General features: G+C 40.8%; 1 long non-coding RNA gene across 1 annotated transcript; it reads left to right on the forward strand.

The window, feature by feature from the left end:
• Positions 1 to 15722: 15722 nt before the first annotated feature.
• LOC108941062 (uncharacterized) lies at positions 15723 to 20784 on the forward strand. Its single transcript, XR_001966604.2, has 3 exons — positions 15723 to 16166; positions 20152 to 20276; positions 20402 to 20784. It is a non-coding gene; the product is annotated as an uncharacterized LOC108941062 (long non-coding RNA).
• Positions 20785 to 21590: the final 806 nt, after the last annotated feature.

The following is a 21590-nucleotide window of genomic DNA, read 5'->3' on the forward strand; positions in this document are numbered from 1 at the left end:
AATTGTGATATCAAACAAATTTAAAACAAACGGTCAAATAATAGTAGTAAGAATAGTGCACTTGAGCATCTGCTCAACCTACAGATCACCATGGAGAAAGAATGCCAGTTTTCCCCAAATCCACATCAACCTCTTCTTCCCATTTCTTGGACAAGGCATTATAATGGAGGCATACAACTGAAATAAAACTTTATAAAAAGCTTGGCTTCTAAATGTGAATGTTTAGGTTATTTGAATGCCACTGTCTTTGTCCTTCCAAGTGCGGAAGAACACAAACCTTACAGCAATTAAAGACCGAAAGCCAAACAAGTCCTGATGCGCCACATCGTGGCGTTTCAAATCCACACCGACATTAGATTTCTTTCCCATTATTCTGTATGATAAAACACACCTGTCAGACAGCTACATAAGACAAGGTGCTCTATAGTAAAAGGGGGGGGAGGGTACAGGATGATCCAAACTGTCATGCTAGCTAGAGAATAAAATGAGAACCTTTGTATTTTTATTAGGATCCTCTGCCTCTTTTCCCCAAATTCATTCCCCTGCTTTGTCAAATCAGGCTGGAGCCTAACTGGTCTTATCGTTTGCTGATCCCTTTTTCACCCATCGAGGCATGACAAATAGAGAGCATAGGACTGGAATGATGTCTCCTCGCCGTTTAGCGCGGCCCGTGTGACGGAGCAGACCGGCCACGTCCGTATCGTTACGTGCTCACAATCAATGCAGGGCCAGAGCCGTCATCCCAGCTGCCGTTTGCCAACCCTCAACCGCTCCAGTTTACACGATGAACATGCTGCATCGGTATGATCTGCTAAACATCTCTACATCATGGGCGAACAAGCATGGGTTTTGTGGTGCAATTTGTACCCAACCACAGAGTTTGGATTCTGGATTTGAGGAACATCAAAATTTACCAATCACAATGTACACTATACTTGGTGGGGGAGAAGGGGAGAACCCCACAGTTTTGACCAGAAAATACAGATACTTGCAAGGTTTGTGTTATAGAATAAGATCAATGAGGTGGTAACCAAATAATTTTTACCAGGCAAGAAAATCAGTCAATGTTTGAGGACAATTTGATCAGTTAGGCTGGTTAATAATTTAAGAGAATCCATCTAAAATGAAACATTTACGCTTTTTTGTTCCGACACACCACAGCCTCATGCTTGAAGGGACACGCAAGTGTTTAACAAATCAAAGGAATTCTCCTGGCAATGGACAGCTTAAGTACCTCAATTTCAAAAGAATTAAATGCACAGTTAAACAAGTGATTTTTATTGGAATAGTGCACGATGCGAAGACTGATGGACATTCATTATTTTTAATCTTGATGCTTTAAAAAAAAAAAAAAAAAAAAAAACCCCACTTGCGTGCACAGGTTTTTGGGAAAGCTGAGCTAATTACAGGTAAAAGGAGCCGTCACGGAGGCCCAAATGGACTGGCGAGCCGAATCAAGAACAGAGGCACAGGAAATGGTATTCCTGCTCTCAAGCACTCAGAGCAAGGCAGCCCTCTCCATGCATGGCCCTCAAACGCCACCAGCAATGCGTTTCGCGCACGGATTCCTCCGAGCATGCCGTTCACCTTGCCACACGTCAAATGGCTCAGGTTCTTCATTGCTGATGAAGGCATTCGGGGGGAATCATCAAAAAGTGATTTTAGTAAGCTTGTGCATACACTTCCATTGTCCCCGACCAAACTTCCACTAGAACAATTCAGGGTTAATGACTTGCTCAAGGTTACTGAAGATGAAGGTGGGATTGAAACCAGGTCCAAGGCAGCAGGTCCAATCACCACACTACCTGCTGCTCCATATCAATGCATATCCAAATACAGCATATCAGTGTACAGCTCTGTATTTAGATGGGTCACTTGCTATTTCTGGCCTTACCTTCATCTGTAATTCTACTGGAGGCTGGAGACTGCAGCTGTCAGGTAACATTTGTTGTCTGCCGATGTAAGGCACTGCAGTTTACTGACCCTTCCAGTTCCACATGAGCGATGTGCAGCACACTTGACCAGGCAGGCTGACAGGCCCACATTACAGGTGCAGATCGGTTGGACCTAAACGCCAGGCTGCCGCTGGGTCCTAACCCTTCCTCCTCCCATGGATTAAAAGCAGCTAGGTCAAGTAAACCATTGCCCTGGTGATGACAAGAAACTAGTAAATGGTAAGACTGGAGGAGGTGAATACAGTCTCATACTTGGAATAATGATGTTGATAACAGGAGATACTATGAGGACATGGGATTTCTGGGCCTTAGTACTGACATTTTCCACCGCGCACGTGAGGGTAGGTGACAAGCATCAGCGTGTGGGTTCTTCTGCATGCTGTTTAGAAAATTCTCCATTTACTTTTCTTTCTGAAGCCAAATCACCCTGATCCATGGAAGAGGAAACATTCAAGGCCAAGAGAGAAATTCAACTTGCATCTCATTTGCAGGTCTCAAATCAGTTGCTCTATCTGTTTTCCACTTCAAAGTGGAACGTTATTGTCCTCCAAAGCAGATGTTGGGAGTTGGCTGGAAAGTCATAGTTCTTTCAAATTTGTATTTTCCTTTCGAATTTCCTTGGCCCTCGTTCTTTCCCAATCTCCGATGGGTAACCCTTTAAAATGAGTCTGGGATGAGTCTCCACAGGAACACATCCAGATTTAGAGATCAAGGCCTCCCTGCTAAATTACTACCACAAAATAATATTCTTTCTGAAATTATAAATGAGGAACCTCGCTCAGCATGCGGTCACTGGAATTATTCAAAGTGAAAACTAATTTCAAAGAAGTGCCCCTTCAGACAAAGTTCTAAGGACAGATGGGCAATAGTTTGTGCAAACTGTGGCAGAAGTATACTGCCTGTCCCCTGAAGTCAAAGGTCATATTTTCTGTATACTTGGGGATTTGAGCACCCAAAAAAAAACACACAACAAAAACACACACTTCTCTACAGCAGTTCACTCCTTTTCATTTACAAAATTAACTAAATATATTGGCCAGGGAGCCCAAACTTCTGTATAAAACTAAGCATACGCAGAAATCTGTACAGGTGGTTACATTATGTAGGCACACGCTCATACATATACCTGGTTATATGAGCCACCCTAGTATCCAATGCTCTAAGTAGTGATCAGATATTACATACATTTATGGAATCTGAAAAGGTGGAATATTAAAATGGCTTCAGTTTGTCAGGGGAGCAAAGGGGATATGTGGGGACAGGCATCTAGTGATAAACAGGATAGGGATATTACTGAGATGAGCAGGAAACCAATATTAACCACGCATCAATTACATGGGCAGACTGTACTTCCCCTCAGTCTCACCGCAGACACAAGGGAGCTGGATTCCCTCCCCGGGAGGAAACATCTGGTGGAAGGCTCCCCACTGCATCTCTACGGGAAGGGTGTGGATGTGCTCCGCATGAGGACAACACTGCAGAAAAGTGTACAGCTGCTGCTCTGTCCTAATAAGATAGAGGGAAACGGCAGCAACCGTAGCACATGCGTACATATCAAAATTAACACGCACTGTTTCTCAGCACAGAAACGTGAAAAACCATACAGGTTACCAATCATCCCTGCGGTTAGTTACCAGATGAAATTCATGTTGAGTCAGATTTATTTTATTAATAAAGAAAAATTTAAGGTAACAATATTCAAGAGTTGAAACCAAACAAATAATGATCATCTCTATAAATGGGGAAAATAGCCCACCCAAAAGGGATTTCTTCAGTGAAAAGGAAAATATAAATATTGAGGGACCCCAAAAAAAGTGTTGACAAAACATTTTGAAAGGCCTTGCATACGACTTACATGAGACACTACTTCCCAGTTACTACTTTAAGTCGAGAGTTGTTTTACTCATGTCTCTGTCATGTATCCATCCATCCTCAGCAACTGCTTTTCCCAAGGGGGGGTGGGGGTCACAACAAACCAGAGCCTAACCCAGCAACACAGAGCCCAAGGCTGGAGGGGGAGAGGGACACACCCGGGACAGGACGCCAATCTATCGCAAGGCACCCCAAGCAGGACTCGAAGCACAGACCTGCCATATAGTGAGCACCAGCTGAATTCACCATGCCACCACACTGCCCCCCCACCCCACATGCATAAATAAGAGCGAGATCAAGATTTCACCATAATATGTCAACAGTATAACCCTACAACATAAACGCAAAAAAATGCAATAAAATTTAAACACCTTATGAATTATTTGACATTTAACATTTATTTAGCTAATAGTTTTCACCAAAGTGCTTAATATTACAGTTTACCCATTTACTCAGCAGGTTAATCTTTACTGGAGCAATTCAGGGTAAGGACATTACTCAAGGATTCTACAGCAGGAGGTTACATTTGAACCTAGGTTCATCAAATGGAAGACGGCAGTTGTAAAGACGACATCACCTGTGTTCCCTTTACATTTATATATCTAGATGCTTCCTAATAATTTGACGCAAGAGGTAATATCTCAGGGTGGCATGGTGGCACAGTAGGTTACAATCTACATCAGTAAAAAAAGTGGGATTTCACCTGGGAAGCCTGGACAATACTTGTGTAGGATGAACTGGACAAAGGTGAGAAAGAACAACTGACAAGGGAAGACATGGGGGCTGATTTCATGCTGAAGTTTGCTCAAATGCCTCATGTTGAGGAGATTGAAAAAGAGTGTCCAGCAAGAGTACTCAAACTTTTGATGGGTCATTTAGATGTATAAGCTGCGAGCCACCCATTTCTTCTGTCTACATGCATCAGGCTTAATCGGCTTTCACTCGTACAAGCACTTTTTCCACCCATCCTCATGAAATCATGGTCACTGAAGTGAAGACGGCATCTTTCAAATGGATGAACGTCTCATATCTTCAGAGCATCTGCCAAGTACGTTTAGAATGAGATCAGAACTCTGTTTGAAATAGCTGAACACAGCATACACTCTTCTGTTGGCCTTTCAAGAGTTTTAGTAGCTTCTTTGACAATTTTAATACTAGCATGGTAACCATGACAGAGTTGAAGAACCCTTTAACACCTTCATATAAAAAAATAAAAAAAAAAAAAAGCAGCAATCAATTTTATTTAGTTTTCATTTGGTCATATGTGGAATAAATATGGACAATACAGCCTTCTCTCTGCATTCATCTTTCTACAACTGCAGTTTTCACCCCTCTACCATCAATGTCCTACACCAACATGTCTAAAGAGACCTTAGAGCTTTGAGTGAAACCTTAAGATGGCAAACAAGGTTTCGACTCTGCTGAGCTGAAACAGCATTTGTTGATTACGGCACCATAGGGGTCTTTATTGTGATCATCACAATTTCCTGGAAGGATAGATTGCTATAGCTGCCCTGTGTAATTATTAGCCCACAGTTCCCCCACTTAGCTTATAGTTCAGCACAAATGATCCACTTCGGTACCTTTTCCCATTTGGACAATCAACAGTGGAGCTGAATCTATTCAAAACAGACCCTGCAAAGAAAGAAGGTTTCAAACAAAAGGCCAAATGGCCAACTAAACTGATTTTATTAGCAATTTGCAGCAGTTAAAGTCAGTCATTCAGGTCTATTATTATAATTACTGCCATTACATTATACATAACTCATTGGGCATTCATCACTTGGGATGAAATGGTTACATTGGTACTTTATTTTGTAAACAGATGGGGGAAGGACACTGAAAGAGGACTGTGGGGCTTTAAAAGAATTAAAATTCTCTTTTAAAAAAAAAAAAAAAAAAAAAAAATTGGATGACTTCAGCTCCAAGGGTTCTATTAATATCTTCCTAATTTCCGACCGAGCAAAAATAGTCCCAATTCTACAGTCTTTTGCTTATGACTGTGTGACATATTGCTCATCAGGTCATTACGCTTGGATAACATGCACTGGATTTTATGTGGATGTCATATGTCCAATAACCCTGTAAAGATTTAACAACACTTCATGTCCTACATCAAGTCAGTTTCAAGTAGTGCAGTTCCCACAGCACATTGTTGTATTTCACCATTACAACTTGTATCAGCTAAGAAACTTTGAACAGGGATTGCTGGATCTTGCACAAGCATACCTGTCCAGTTCACCAGCATATCTGCGGTAATTTTTTCGTGCCACTACTTCACTTGTCCGTCTGGGTTTTCCAAAATGCACACTTACCTGGAGGTAGCCAGGATGCCATGCTCAGGCTTCCCTCCAGCATCGCAGTAGGTGGCGCACTGGCTGTGCTAACACCGCTACAGGCAAGTAATGGAAGCTGCCATGGCACAGTGTGTCAGATTGAGCAGAACTAGCCTGAAGCAAGAACATCAGGTTCAGAAATGGACACCTGTCACACCAGCCACACCAGCATTGTCTACCTGACGCTAATTAAGAGAAGGATAGCGGGACATGACCCTCAATCAGGCTTTGGACTGTTCCCTAGAGACCGGGGCAGGAAAGGCAGAGTCTCTTGAGATGGAGAGGATGTATGTCTTGATAATGAGGGCGGAGAGCTTTTATTGATTATTTCTCCCACTGGTGTCAGTGTTGGTTAAAGCACTGAGCATGAAAATTGAACAGAGATTTTCAGCCATGTAGACCATGTGTGTGTGTTTCAGGGGGAGGGGGATTGAGTTTGACAAATGAGTTAAAGTAACAGAACACTTCCCTGTTTGTCATGTCTCTTACTCAGCCATTATAAACCATATGGTGGCACAGCAAAGAAAAAAATTGACATTCACATGCATCTTCACTAAACAACTGCCTTTCTGTCAAAAAGCACTGATGTGATCAGTTACTTTCATAGTTTTCTTTGCAACATCAACGTTTAGCATGGAGGACCAACATTCTTGGCAACCTCAATTTCAGCAGAATAAACAATGACCATGAAACTCCAGAAGTAACCGCTTCCGAGGACATCACTTTCCACAAAAGATAACCGCTTTATACTTCAGTAAAAAGTAAAGTAAAAACAGCATTTTCCACACAGAGCTGAAGGTAACACTCATTGACTGCTGCAGTTATTGTTGCAATTGTTGAAATATCCTGCACAAGCACTTGCTCCCTGTGTCATAAAGGCCTGTTAATGAAGTCAAACCATTAGGACAGCAGGCTACTGCCAAAGCACTCCATCATGGGGCATGTAGTTATAGACAGACAATCTATTCACTATTAGCACACAACCTAAAAAATTCATTCAATTAGGAACTCTGATTTTACAAATTAGATAATGTGTTTTTGTCCTGGGCTAATGATAATGATGAAAATAAATGAAAGGAAAAAAGAAAAAAGTCAAAGTCATTGGCAAAAATATCAAAATCGAGGATAGAGTTAAACAATGACATCCGCCACCAGGTTTCGGCATCTTCTGCAGTCTTACAGAGCAATTTGTTTTCCCTTTCCACCCATTTTGCAATGGTGGGCATTGCTCCCAGATATAATTTCTTTTTGCTACAAGAGCAATATTGATATCTGGTTATCCTTCAGCAAACAATGGTAATCAAGTTGTCCAAGTTCCTAAGACTCTAGGAACAATCTGTTCAATATCCCTAATCCAAATCTGTGCTTTTGACTTCAGCTATAGCCGTTTCTCTTCCCACTCTGTTCCAAGCAATACATTCTCTCTTCTAGCAAGTCTCCATTCTGTTTCTTTACCTTAAAGTGAATAAATTCAGAATGATTTGCAGAGAACACACACACACACACACACACACACACACACACCTTTTACTTGCAACTCTTGTATTCACACGGTCCATTTTATTTGTGTATAGAACCTCAGTAAACCCATTTTCACACCAATTAAAGATGAGGTACCGTGAAGAACTGACCGTGAAGTTAATGCCTCACCACTTCAGAGCTACAAAGATAAAGTTCATCTTCTGGGAGACGCTATTGTAACATTACACAATAATCCTGACAAACCTTATAAAGTCAGTCTTACCATCAGTAGATTCACACATGCACAGGATGTATTAGAAGTTCTCTAATTTCTAAAGAAACAAATTTATAAAAATTTGTTTCTATTCCATGTTACACCCAGAGAGTGGAAACTGGTAATAGAAATTTATCCCCCCCCCCCCAAAAAAAAAAAAAAATTGTACAGCCATAACATGGCAACGGTATTAATATTTACAAAAAATTTAAACTTCAGAATGGCAGAGGGTTCTTGCATCATGCTCATAACTTGCAGAGGCCACATGAAAATATTGTATACTTTTTTTTTTTTTTTTTTTTAAGTGAACCATCTTTAGTTTGAACGCACTTTGTCACGCCCCCGACCGCATACCTGACAACCGCACCCATGAGAGATCTGGGAGGCAGGGTATAAAGAGACTGGCCGGAAGCACCTGATCGTGGAACCTCACCTTGAGAAGTCGCAGCTCACGATTATCGCTCCACGACTTCTTTCCCCGTCTTTGTGCTCCTGGGTCTTTTTTGGCTTTTTGACGCTCAGCTTTGTATCCTCGGCTATGGCTCGCGTTACCCTTTGTACGACGTTTGCTGATCGACCAAGCCTTGCCTGTACCTGACCATGCCCCTGTCTTCTCCTTCCAGGATTAAAGCACCTGTGACTAAATCTATCGTGTTGGTCCCTTGTGTTCCACCATGACAGTTTCATAGAGCCAAATTAGGAAAAAAAGGTTATGTATCACAAATGTAGTTCCCTATAATGCAGCTTTGACTTGAGATTTTGCAATAAATTAAAATCAATACATTCCATTTAATACATTAAACATATTGAACTGTTGAGTATACCACAAAAACTTTGAATGGCGAGTAATATTTTACTGCATACAAGGATTGGAGTTGCTCGCTGCTGAAGTAGGGATATAACCGACGACTACGTGCTGACATTACGTGAATCCCAGATCAATAAATGGTTTTGTGCATAATCATGAAATATGGCAACGTTTCAGCAAGGGTCATGAGTTTTAATAGCTAGCAAGATGATGTCATTGATACTGAAGAGGAAGGAGGAGTGGGGGGTGCAATGACAGAGGGGGAATGATTTAAATAAATTAAAAAAAAACCATGACCAAACCCTCAGTTAGTTAAAGGACAATAAATTAAAAAGGAATTTGCTTCCTTTCGATGTGGACAAACTGCTCAAGGCAACCGTAGAGAGAAGAAAGCTTGCTTGGGAATTTGGTGGCAGACGTTTAATTAACAGCCAAAGCATAACACTTCCATACAAAACACAGCATGAGTGCAATATGGGAAGATCTCTGCTTGCCCTCTGCTTACAACAGCGCCTCCGAAACATAATGAGTATGCAAAGTGAAGATGCTTCATTGTGAAACAGTGTGCGTCGTGCGTTCTGTCACATGCGCCCTTACCCTTGAACAGAGAAATTACCAGCCTCCGCACATTGCCAGCATGATGCTACGACCCTCTCCCATTGTGATCATTATTCACTTGATTTGATTATGCCGAGTGCTCAAGATTGACATGGGAAGCGCAGCAGTAAATTCATTTACATTATTATTCTTTTTAAGAGACAAAAACTAAACATTTTATTTCACAATTAGGCAACTTATTTTTTGATTAAGACTAAATTTTAAAAAGGCAGGGGAGAGGGGGAAAGCAAATAACTTCTGGTCACCATACAATTACATTTTCGGAACTTAAGTACTCAAAAGTACCAACTGAATGATATAGGAATTAAGCAATGAATAGATTTCCAGCAGCACGGATATTATTAGTAATAACCAGATTCTCTAGAAATAAACGGTAAGATGAGAAAGCCATTTTCATATGCACACAATCTAAATTCACTCAGAGGTCATTTATTTTCAGTCCTTGTTAGGTACAGCTCACGAACTCCCAATGCATCATGTTTATCCAGAATGACATTGGAGTCACTTTTCCATTTCCTGTTACACAGTGATAGTCAATTGCACAGCCCGACTATCACAATGAATTATAATAATCAGTGTAATCTAATGGTTTAATCTTCATCACAGGGGAACAAATCAAAACAGCCCCTCTAAATTTAGCTTCTGCCATGGCTGCATGTATAACAGCTCAGATGAATAAAATCCTGAAAGAATGACTAAGGAAAGACCAATATTTCAGAAAAATTACATTAAGGAATACAAAGAGCAACAAGTTCTGCCTCCGCTGTATCATTGGTCTTCTCAGACATACCAGCGTCCAGCGAGTTAACCTGTTAAATGCACATATCTTCATAGGAAATAACAGCAAACAGGGAAAAGTTTGAGTTCTTTTAAAACACACACAACACAACCTCAAGAGCCATCTCAGCAGTATCTCACAAAACCTGCACATAACTTGCAAGTTTCTGATTATTCCTTAAGAGAGGCAGGTCGCATTGTACCATTAAATATTCGCAAGGAGTACTTTACATGAGTAACCCAAACTCAAATGTTAGCTGTAACAGGACCTTACACTAAGGCCATAGTGATTAAGTGTCCATGTTCATTTGTCTTCAATAGAAATGCCATGTGGCACCCACCTGTCCCTATTCCATCTCACCCTCCATGAAGTCAATGGTGTGAGGACAGCAGCAGGGGATTGTGGCTATTGAGCCACAAGGTGCACATTTTTTTTTTTCCATGCCATCCATCAGCTGCTAACAAGTTATGTAAACAGGGACACTCCTCTGATATTAAAAGTGTAAATAAATTGATCATTGAAAACACACCTGTGAAGCACAGGAAAAGATAGGATGGAAGACAAGATGCCAAGTGTTCCACCACCTTCTTCACTCCTGAGAAGGGAGCTCACTGCTCAAAGCATGAACACTGGTGTTATGTATAGAGCTGTGCATCATTTCAGCTTGAATATCTAGCCATCCTACTCTGAAGGGGGAGGGGAGAAAAAAAAAAAAAAAAAAGCATTGGAAATCAGTAGGTGATGTGGAAGCAGACAAGAAGATGGTCGCAGCAGATTCTGTGATATGTACCACTGAATGCAGGGGCACTTATAGACTACCAGCTACAGGTACACCAGAAGACTGGTCAGGTATTAGGTATTACGTTGTTATCCTGGGTAATCCCAGTGCCTTCGTGGGTGACGGACAGCACTGTAAACATGGGAATCACCCCAGCTATTGAAGCTGAAGGGGCCACGCCCCCCAGGGCAACAGAAGTCCGAACACTGAGTGGGCTCCCACTTCACTTGTCATGCTTGAAAGAGACCAGTTATTATCTTTTAATTGTTACTAACCACTTCCGAAGTCTTATCAGAAGGACATTAATCTTATATAACAGCAGAGTAAGAGACAGAGCTTTGCAGCTGAGCAAACAAGTTTTTTTAATTTTTGAGCAAATGAGCAAACAGTGAATAAAGAATTAATGGAACTGCCAGTTGTTCAAACAGCACCACAACACGATCAAATTTAAGCAATTGACTAATTTGTTAGCTGAAACCAATTATTGATTTGATACCAGAATGCAAACACACCTGTATACAGGACATTTCACTTTTTCAAAATGTAGGCATTCAAATCAAATATAACTGTCCTGCAGAAATTGTGTTGGATAAATAAAAATGGTTAGGTAAAGTAAAATGTAACAAATGTATGCTTTCTTCATCTGGTAGAATAATGAAACATGATTGATGTAATGGGATATTAATTACTACAAATTCAATTTAAATGGGGGGGGGGGGGGGAGGGAGTGCAGTTTACAACTGTCAGGTTCCACTGGAGTCTGAGGGCACAGACTCACCACCCATGGATATTAAAAATGTGTTTGGGAGTGATCCATTGCAAATGCAGCAGCACTAAAGTAGCATACCCTTGTTATGTCCCTGGTGAGCCAGCCACAAGAGATGAAGAGAACATCCCAAGAGGATCAGTCTTCATAGAGGACAAGGCGAAAGCATGACCCCGGCTGTGCTCTCCTGAAGCGCTAGCCTGGCCGTGAGTGGAAATCACATAAATGTGCATTTTCTAGGAAACAGTGTGCAGTGAGTAGCATTAAACTCGCCCCTCTGGGCCTCGCTGTAGCTCTAGCGCCATTTCTGAGAGTAATTTGCATTTGGATTTTGAACGCTTCGATAGTTGCCCCCCGCCCCCAAGCTGCTTTCGCTAAAACAGCCTCTTCTCTTCTGATTTGAAACAAAAACGCTTGCAAGATTAAATAATGTTTAGCTGGTATGTGTTTGCATATCAAGAGCTAAGCTTATGGTTTTCAGCTTTTTTTAAAAAAAAAAAAAAAAAAAAAAAAAAACCCAGAATCTGGGTATTTTACACAGCTAAAGAAAGAATAGAATTTCCCTTGCAACAGGCCTTAAGTCAGAATTAAACTATGTTTACCATACATGTCTGTCACTTGCTATCAAGTGGTCCCACATCTGCTGTGTATAACTATTTGGCTAAACTGGAGACTGAAGCATTAACTACAGGACCTTGCCTGACTATCACATGAGCGCCTCCCATAGGCCTGCTCAACACCTGCAGGTGGCTTGTTCGCAGCCGTGCGACACCAGTTTTGTGATCTCAGCCTCTTCCAGGGCCAGATGCAAAATGAAGTGAGTAAAGAAAGCAATCAGTCTGGCAGGGTGTGTTACAAGTGCACACAACTTGCCTGTTAAATGACTATGCATGTGCACACGCGCACACACACACACTTTTGATAGAGGATCCTCTTATAGGTTAGAAAGTTCCTAAGCCATCCACTTGTAGACAAAAAGACACCTGGATCACATTTCATTTCTTCATCTGTGGCTGATACAATACTTCTGGGTTGGATCATGGATGCAATTATGAATTTAACCTCAACAAAGGTTTGTCATTCACGGTTTTGGAAATAAGACCAAGCAGAATTCTTGTTTCATTGCACTATCCTGCTTGGTGGGAACAGCAAGTTAGTTCTAGAAGAACGGAGACATTTATATGTCAATTACAATTTGAATAGAGTAAAAACACCCTGAGAAAAAGCCCATTATTGGAAACTTAAGTTTTTGTCTATAGACATTCTCTGCTGTATTCCACTCCAGTTATATATCCCTAGTCTATTCAGAACATACTAAGAGGAGCTCCTACAATCAAACTCACATCTTTTTTTTTTTTAATAAAAAAAAAAAATCCCTACAATATAAAATTTCTATTCAGGAATCCTGACTGAGAATTAAAGATGAAGGGAGGATCAAGAAAAGATTGAGGCATTCAAAATATTAAGGCATAGGTCAAGTCAAAACTGTATAGAAGTAAAGTTAATTCTCTTTTTTTAAAAAAAAAAAAAAAAAAAAAAATTAAAACAAAAAAAGTGAATTGAATGGGAGAGCAGGGCTTTGCTAAGAACCCCCTCATCAACAAAGCAGACATGATCTACTGCAGGAGAGCCCAGGGAAGAGATACTGCTCTTCAGAGGCCACTGCAATATCTCATCACCACTTAAAAACTAATTTCCCTTTCCTTTCTGACTGCTATGTTAAGTACAGGTAAGGAGGAAGTGTCTGAATTTATTGCACATCAAATTACACTTTCTGTCTACAATATATCTGCCAGGAGACTTCCCCCCCCCCCCGCCCCCCCCCACTATGCACTTTAAATTATGATTTTGGGGGAATGTGTAATAATTCATTATTTCCCCATTTTAATTCATCCATCAGGAGTTATTTTTTTGTAGTTTTGTTCCAATAATCAGACTTTTCACCATTGAAACAAAGTGGTTTCTGCTCCTGAACAAATAGTCTCTTTGCAGCTCTGTCCATTGAAGGTACAAGCCTTACAATCCAGAGTTTCTCTTAATAGTGAGAGGTTAGAGAAGTTGGATTAAACCAAAGATGTAACAGGTTGAGCTTCCATAAACAAGGGGGGGGTTTCATAATGTGCATCATTAAAACAGCCACCCTGACAACATATTTTGCATACGAAATACATGTTAAATTGCAAATTATGTGACTCATGAGTAAACCTGTGTCACACTGACCAGTTAAAGATTTTTTTGGAGTAATTAAACTGAATTCTTCTGTAACATTTTCAAAAAGTATAGAAAGCAACCATCAAGAAGGTATAAATTATGGAAGTATTAAGATTTATAAATATAAATACAAGAACCTTCACAAAACTGCCTTGAGGGCAAAACACAGAAAGCAACTCTATTACACTTCAGGACTATTTTTCATGGTGAAGTGTGATGCTGTATTAGTGCACCCAGTAACCAGAACATAGGAGGAGGAAGTGTTTCTGTACATTTTCTATTCATGAATTTACGCCTTGCCCACAAAACCCTTTATTGTCCTTACAGGTATCTGATGAAAAAATATTGAGGAATGTTTCACTGCAGCACTGTGTGGCACATGCCACACATTACAATACAAGGAGAAAGGGTACCAATATTAATTCCCAAATGAACAAGCTAGTTTTTTTTTTTTTTTTTTTTTTTTTAAAAGAATCATTTAAACTGGATGCAGCGAGATTTATGAGAAAGTCTGGAGACACCAAAACTGGAAAAAGTGTTTTCTTGGTAACCATTGCACCAGTTTTGTTAAAACACAAAAAAAAGCAAAAATTATTGAGCCATAGTGTGTTGAATCAATGATTTTTTTTTTTTTTTTTTAAGACACACCCTTTGAGATGTGCAGGTCATCATACTCCTAAACTGTACATTAGAAAGGAGCCGAAATCTATATGCATCTGCAATTGATGTCGCTTAATTCTTTACAATTAAGACCAATATATTAAAGGTTTTCAGTATTCCTTACATTTGTATCTTGTGTGTCATTTAAACCCCATAAATCTCTAAATAGATAAACAGCCAATACCAAAAACCTTTTGCACACACACACACACACACACACACACACACTCTTCCTGCACAAAGTCTTAAGAACTAATATTCTAGTCATTTTATCAACACTCATGGTAGTCTACAGTTGTTTCACACCCTGCTATGGACAGTGACAATTCTGCAGTGCAGATTTTGCTAAATAAAGCCAAACTGACTGATGGAGGACAGATAAGAGAACGTTGAAAAATATACAGCCATTACAGGAAAAACATTCTGATATGGGGTTGAACAGAAAAGGGGGGGGAGGAGGGGGAAGAAAGGAGGGAGGAAAAAAGAAGAAAAAAACCCAAGCAGCTTGTGGAGGTCCTGGAATACAAAGGCAATTGAGATATTTATGTTGGAAACAGCTTTGGTTTGGTGTGGCGGTTGCAAGCTGTGCTGCTGCTGATGTGCGGTACAGCAAATACGCACCCAGAAACAAGAGCCGACCTCATTTTTGCCCTCAAACCGAACCTATTTCATGACTCAAATTCATTTCAGCCACAGTCCAACTCTACATTTCAGGGAGTCTGTTGAATGGATTTTGGTGTACTCCTGTCCCATCGCCAAGGGGCAAAAGAAAGTCAATGGGAAGTCATTTAAGACACACCAAGCTCTACGGCTAAGGACCGGAGGGACAGACACAGACAACTGTAGTTTTGATTTTAAGTTTACTGCAGCACTGAAGATGCACGACAAAGACTACGGTCCAAGAAAGTATGGTTCACACTTTTTAAGGGGGGGAAGGGAAAAAAAAAAAAAAAAAAAACCCTCCATTTCCCCACTTGCACTACTCAAGCACAAAATTTTCTACTAATGGCCCAATTTAAAAGACTCATTTCTATTTCACCTGAGGACATGAGCCTTATTGCTCCCCACCATACAACTGGAGACAAAACGCTAAGTGCAGACACCTCCGTTGTCTCGAGTGCTTGATGGCAGCGTGGCAATTTGTCAGCAATATTTTCCATAAGCCCCCCCCCCCACCCCCCATACCTCATCTGCATGCAGCACGATCCGTCAGCATTTGGGGAAGAGGCCGAGGAGGTCTTTCAAATTAGGTTTGAGTTATCTCCTCCATACGTTTTAATCGGAGCAAAAGTGGCTTGCGCGTTGTAAACAAAAGTAATTACGGCAGACGGGGATCCGTGTCGCAAATGAGACGTTTCCGCCTCCCACGGACCAGTCTGAAGTGCCACGAAGCAGAACGGTTTAATTAGGGGGAGACGGCACCGCAAATATTGCAGGGGATGGGAGACAAAGACAATAATCTTTTTGCCTGACTCAACGTGCTAAACGGCAGATAGCAGCAGCCTTGGCGTCCACTCAACTCCGTGCACTTGGGGCTGCTTGGCCAGAGAGGGAAGAAGGTCTTTGCTGGAGCTTCTTTAATACATCGCGTACAGTATGACGTGTCATGAACGTGGGACGGTTTCTCATTAGCCGCCACTTCCAGACAGGTAGGTGCTGCCTTACTCTGGCTTTCCAACCTCGTTTACCGCAGTTCGAGCCAAATATTTTAACGCGTCACTGTATTTTTACCTTTTTAATTAATTCACATACGAGGCTTCCAATGTCATGTTTGACTTGTAAGCTACTTACAGGAATTTACCCATTTATATAGGAGTGTAATTTCAAACCTGGACCGATGGCAATACAGCGGCGGCTTGATTTGAAACGGAGCTTTCCGATTTCAGGGCACCGCTACAAACGCGTCTCACGAAAAGCGGAACCTGCACATATTGTTCGGCCCGAGCAGCAGCAGAGGTGCATTCTGGTCACGTGGCAGCGGCAGCAGCACTATAAAGACCATTAAGCAAACAAATCTCCTCCCTGCTATGGTTGTGACATTTTCATAGCTTTGCCAGAGACTTAAAATAACAACAACACTGTCTGGCTAATTTAACAGAAGGGCTTCGTAGAAGTGTTTCTCAATGTTTTACCAAAGATTTAACCTTAAACATGCCCTCGTGTGACACTCCCATACTTGGTTACATGGGACAGTCGATAAAAATATATATTAAAATGCACAGCAAAATGACGTAGCTGTGCCCTCGTCTACCATTCTACACCATGTAGATACCAAAAAAGGTTAATAATTAATATTACACAGAAAGGCTTTTGCTGCATTCAGAACTTGTAACCTCCAGCATCACAGATGAGATACAGCCTTCAGCGCAGAACAGAGAAAAATTGTGTTGGCGTGGCCCGAAATAATGGGCTAATGACATGTCATTGATTGTTTCCTGCAAGTCTGACATAAGAAATCAGGTCAGTAGAACGCACAAAGATGTCCACCAACTTAAGCATCCCCATTTTCTCAATTAGTACTCATATAAAAAAATAATTAAAAAACCATGCTGAATTTGACAATACTTTGGTGCATCATTATAACTCACTAGTTACAGCAAGCATGAGTGTCAATATGAAGTTACTGAAGCATTTTAACCTGGATCAATTGTCCGAAATGTAACAAGTGCAAAGACCTAAAGAAATAGGTGTCTCAAGATAGAAGACAAAATAAAAAGCAGATAAATATGAAATAAACCAGAATCTGTAAATCTGAACAAAATACACAAATACAAAAGTTTGAGCCAAAAGAAAAGATGAGGTTATTCCTAAGAACAAGCACAAACAATTCAAAAATATTTAATACCACCAAAACAGGACCGGTCTGTTTATTTGAGGAAAAAAAAAACAACTTCTTAATCTCCAACACAACAGCGTTCACGCTAAGAAGGAAATAAATCATTTTGATCTCACCGAGCTGGGCTCCATTGTGCCGATCCGTGGGGAATACTCATCCGCACCGCTGTCTGATAGATAAGCAACTCGCTGAGGCCGGCTCTTAGGCTCATAAATGTATTTCATGAACAGACAGACACTTAAAGTAACAACTGCATGAAGTACCTAATAATAATGGAAGTTAAAAAGAGCATTTTCCAGAGAGTACATGCAGCTTCAGAACACAACTTACTCCAAGTCCAACAATCTATGAAAGAAGAATTTTACTGATACATTATAGCTATATGTATATAAAGTGGACACTTTTTTTTTTAAGCAAGAAGTATTTCCATGTCTTGGGCAAACCATATTTCCACACAGAGTAAATTTCAAAAGTAAAAGTATATTTCCAACAAAGTAAAGGAAGCAGCTGTTTTAACTCAACGGTGCAGCCTATTTTTTCCCAGAGGCTGTTGATTAACTCATTAATGGGAAATTGCATAATTGAAAGTGTGCTTAATTGCTTAATAGAAAGTAGGTGTGCGCTTCAGATGATGGTCTGCAGGTAAGTTACCAGCTATTTAGAATGTGACAAGGCCAGCTGTACCAGGAGCCTGGATTCAATTATTGCACTTTGAAAAGTTTGCATCTTGTTTTCCTACAAATGATATAGCATGTTATGATATACTACAGCAATAACATCTGAAAATTGTGCACACTGGCTCCAGGTTACAAACAGTTTCCAATTTATTTTGAAATGTGTTTTCTCCACTTACCTGTTTTAGAAAATGTCTGTTTGTTGCGTTGCCGAAGTACCGTTTACTCTCAGAGCCTACAGATGTATTTAGTTGGCAGCAACACAAACATAGCAGGAGTAGTGGACCACAGTGATTCAGTTTACTTCTACAGTGTTTGCTTCACTTCAGCTTGTGTCGAGTATTTCTGAATATCGGTGATCGATAACGGGACAAAGAACATTGTACATACTCATGACCTGTACGTCCGCAAAACGAATAAATGCAAACATCATGAAATTAAACGCAAGCTTTAAAACTTTACACAGTACCGCTATTAATTGGCGCTGTAAGTTTTACTGGACCATATCAATAAATAAGGTATTGATTATATTATACAACTTTTTATTGATTTTTTTAGAAGAAAGTTGAAATTGGACAGAAGCTGCAAACATTAAATATGTTTATATTAATCAGATGTTGCAAAGTTTTTTTTTTTTTTTTAAAATGAATTTTCATGCGATTTGAAGTTAAGCCTCGCAGAGGAGATTTTGTTAAAATGGTGTCTTCTTTTACAGATCATAGCCTGTGAATAAATCAAGGGTCATATGTATTATCAGCTTTTCATTCTGCACAGCGGTGTTAAAAGCGACTTTAAATTTACGAACCGATTTACGAACAGTTCCGCTCACGGTTATGTTTTTACGATGAGGAACCATTGCGTATTATTACATGTTTCTATTTACAAGCTCACGCTGAGCAATGCAAATTTATGTTGACCGGGATACAATACCAAAGATTTGACATTTGCACTAATGGAACTGGTAAATGTTTGGTTATTTCCAATAGCTGTAGGCGGGGAGGCAGTGTGGTGGCTCACCTGGTAACCGATCAGCGGGTTTGTGAACACACTGTTCGCACCCTCATACTTCACCTGCTTTCATAGCTGCTTCTCTTCCCACTTTGTCAGGCTGGGTGCAGATTCCCTTCATGTTAACGATTACCTTGTCTTTCTATTGTGATCTTGCTTCTGATACCTAGACACTGTTTTCCCAGCTTTCTCAAAATACACCCAGACACAGCCTCCTCTCAGTTTTGAAATCAGGCCCAGTAAGCATACAATATGTTATGTTTTCAACCTCTGGATGGTGTATGTTTCCCCTGACCACTGTCTCATGCATGCACACTGCATACACTTGAGTTCCAGACAACAGCTGAAGCGTATGCTGAACTGCAAGCATGTAGTGTTTAAGCATCTAGTGAAACAATTCTGTCCTCTGAAGTGTTACTGCTTTGGCAATGAAGCCAATTCAGAATTTTTTTTTGTTAGAAAATCTGCAAAACAAAAAACAAACAAAATGAACATATATTTCTTGCATTTTGTGAGCCAGTGGAAAAACAGTATTAAGTGCTTGATGAAGAAGAAGGAACATTACAGGTGAGCACAATAATCAAAAAGAGTGATAGTTTATATTTACTCTGTGGTGGCAGATATCTAATATCAAAGTTATAGTTCTTTGCTGTGGAATAAAATATTAACTGGATTGAAGCAGAAAGTTTGAATGAGAAAAAAAAAAAGATGCATGGCATATCTTCCCATTTCTACATTTCCCACTGATTGTAAAAAAAAAAAAATCAGTATATGATGATCATCTGCAACCTTGTTGTCGATATACACACGCACGCACACACACTTAAAAGTTGTAAAAACCCAACAAATACCAACTGTCAAGTATGTTGGGGCATTTATAATTATTATGGAGTTCATCACACTGTAGAACTAGTCTTTCACAAGAACTACATGTAGGTAGCTGGAAGGTTACACCTGGATATACATTCAATATAAAAGTAACCCTCCATGCACAAATCTGCCTATATATTCAGAGAATTCAATAACACTCAATACTAACAAATCAATTAATTAACTTCCACAATAACCTCCTTGGTTCTGCTTCTCTCCCATTTTCCATCTGCTGCTGGAATGAAGCCTGAAGCAAATCTACAGACAGCAACTCGGCATCAATTAGTAAAGAGATCACACTTCTTCAAACCATACGCAGAATGTCGACACGTCCTTCGTACTTCTTTCATCGACAAGCCCTTCATCCCTAAGTGAGCCGGCCTTGTTTTATTTATTTCTTGGAAACCTCATACAAAACCCATGTTCCTACCCCTCGGGTGAGAAAAGTAGCTGATGAAATTTTCACTCTCACTCTTCCCTCCATTTCCCTTTCCAGATCCCAGCTGGAATTCTCTCGCAGGTTCTGCCACTTTCTCACTGCAGACGGGTACAAAAGAAGAGCCAATAATTAAGCGCTGAAGTCTAGACCGGTTTTCTGAACAAGGCCACAAGCAAATTTACCCAGTGACACCTGCTGCCAGTTGCTGAGCTTTCCATTGGACTGTTAATCAGTTCCCCAACTTGCGGTGAGGCGCCAAGACCTTGCAGAGGCGTGTTGTATGAGCCTCTGTGATTTTCAGGCCACAAATAGACCTCTAGTCTATTATAAGGATAACAAGGCATTTTGATTGCTGCAAATCATTGCATCCACAGAGCATTAGATCTGAAATGACAGCACGGCATGCAACAGCCCTCCCAATTAGCGAGGCTTCACTATCCATTCCCTCCCTCTTGGTGAATTGATTTTTCATTTTTTAAGATGCTGCTTCTGGCAACAGGACCTGCTATTGAGTTGGCAAAGGGGGCCTGTGAGCTCCACTGCTTCATCTTGGCCCTGTGCAGTTAAATTGAATTCATTAAGAAGCTCACAGTCGCAATCTGCCTGGATGAGTGTGACTCCATTGAGGGCCAGGTTTTCGAAGATCTTTGCACTTTGCTGCCTCTCAGGTCAATGGTGAGAATCCATCCCATGCCGGATGTTTTAGTTGACTTCAAAGAGACCCCCAACGCTGCCCTCTCGCAGCTGGCTTAGATGGCACTTACAACGGCTGCTCCTCACAAGGGCTTGGGGGGAGGACAGGATCCATGCTTTGAAGCTCAGACCTGGTTCGGAGTCTCGCTTTTCTCTCTTTGATCTGAGTTTCCCATGCTCGGAGACTAGAGAATAAATCTGGGGTAGGAGGGCTAAATCGGCAGGGCAACAATCTGCCATATCGGTCAGTTTGGAGCGAGGGCAGGCAGGTGGCCTATGGGGCCTAGGGTCCTGCCGAGAGAGGCAGGTGTATCTAAGTGCGGTCCCTGTATTTGATCCATGCCCAGCTCTTCTACCTCCAGGGACTGATGAGGACCTCCCAGACACACCCTCACAGCATTGGATACCTTCTTGACCTAATGAGCCTCAGCCACGCAGCACTGGTAATAAAATGGGTATAAATCATCGCAGGAAAGGCACTGCTCAGGTCAGATGTTTGATGATACAGGAGCATGTGGAAATACAGCTCCATAAAATTTACATATTCTCCACC

Source organism: Scleropages formosus, chromosome 11 (assembly GCF_900964775.1).
Source record: "Scleropages formosus chromosome 11, fSclFor1.1, whole genome shotgun sequence".
In the NCBI taxonomy this organism is placed as follows: Eukaryota; Metazoa; Chordata; class Actinopteri; order Osteoglossiformes; family Osteoglossidae; genus Scleropages; species Scleropages formosus.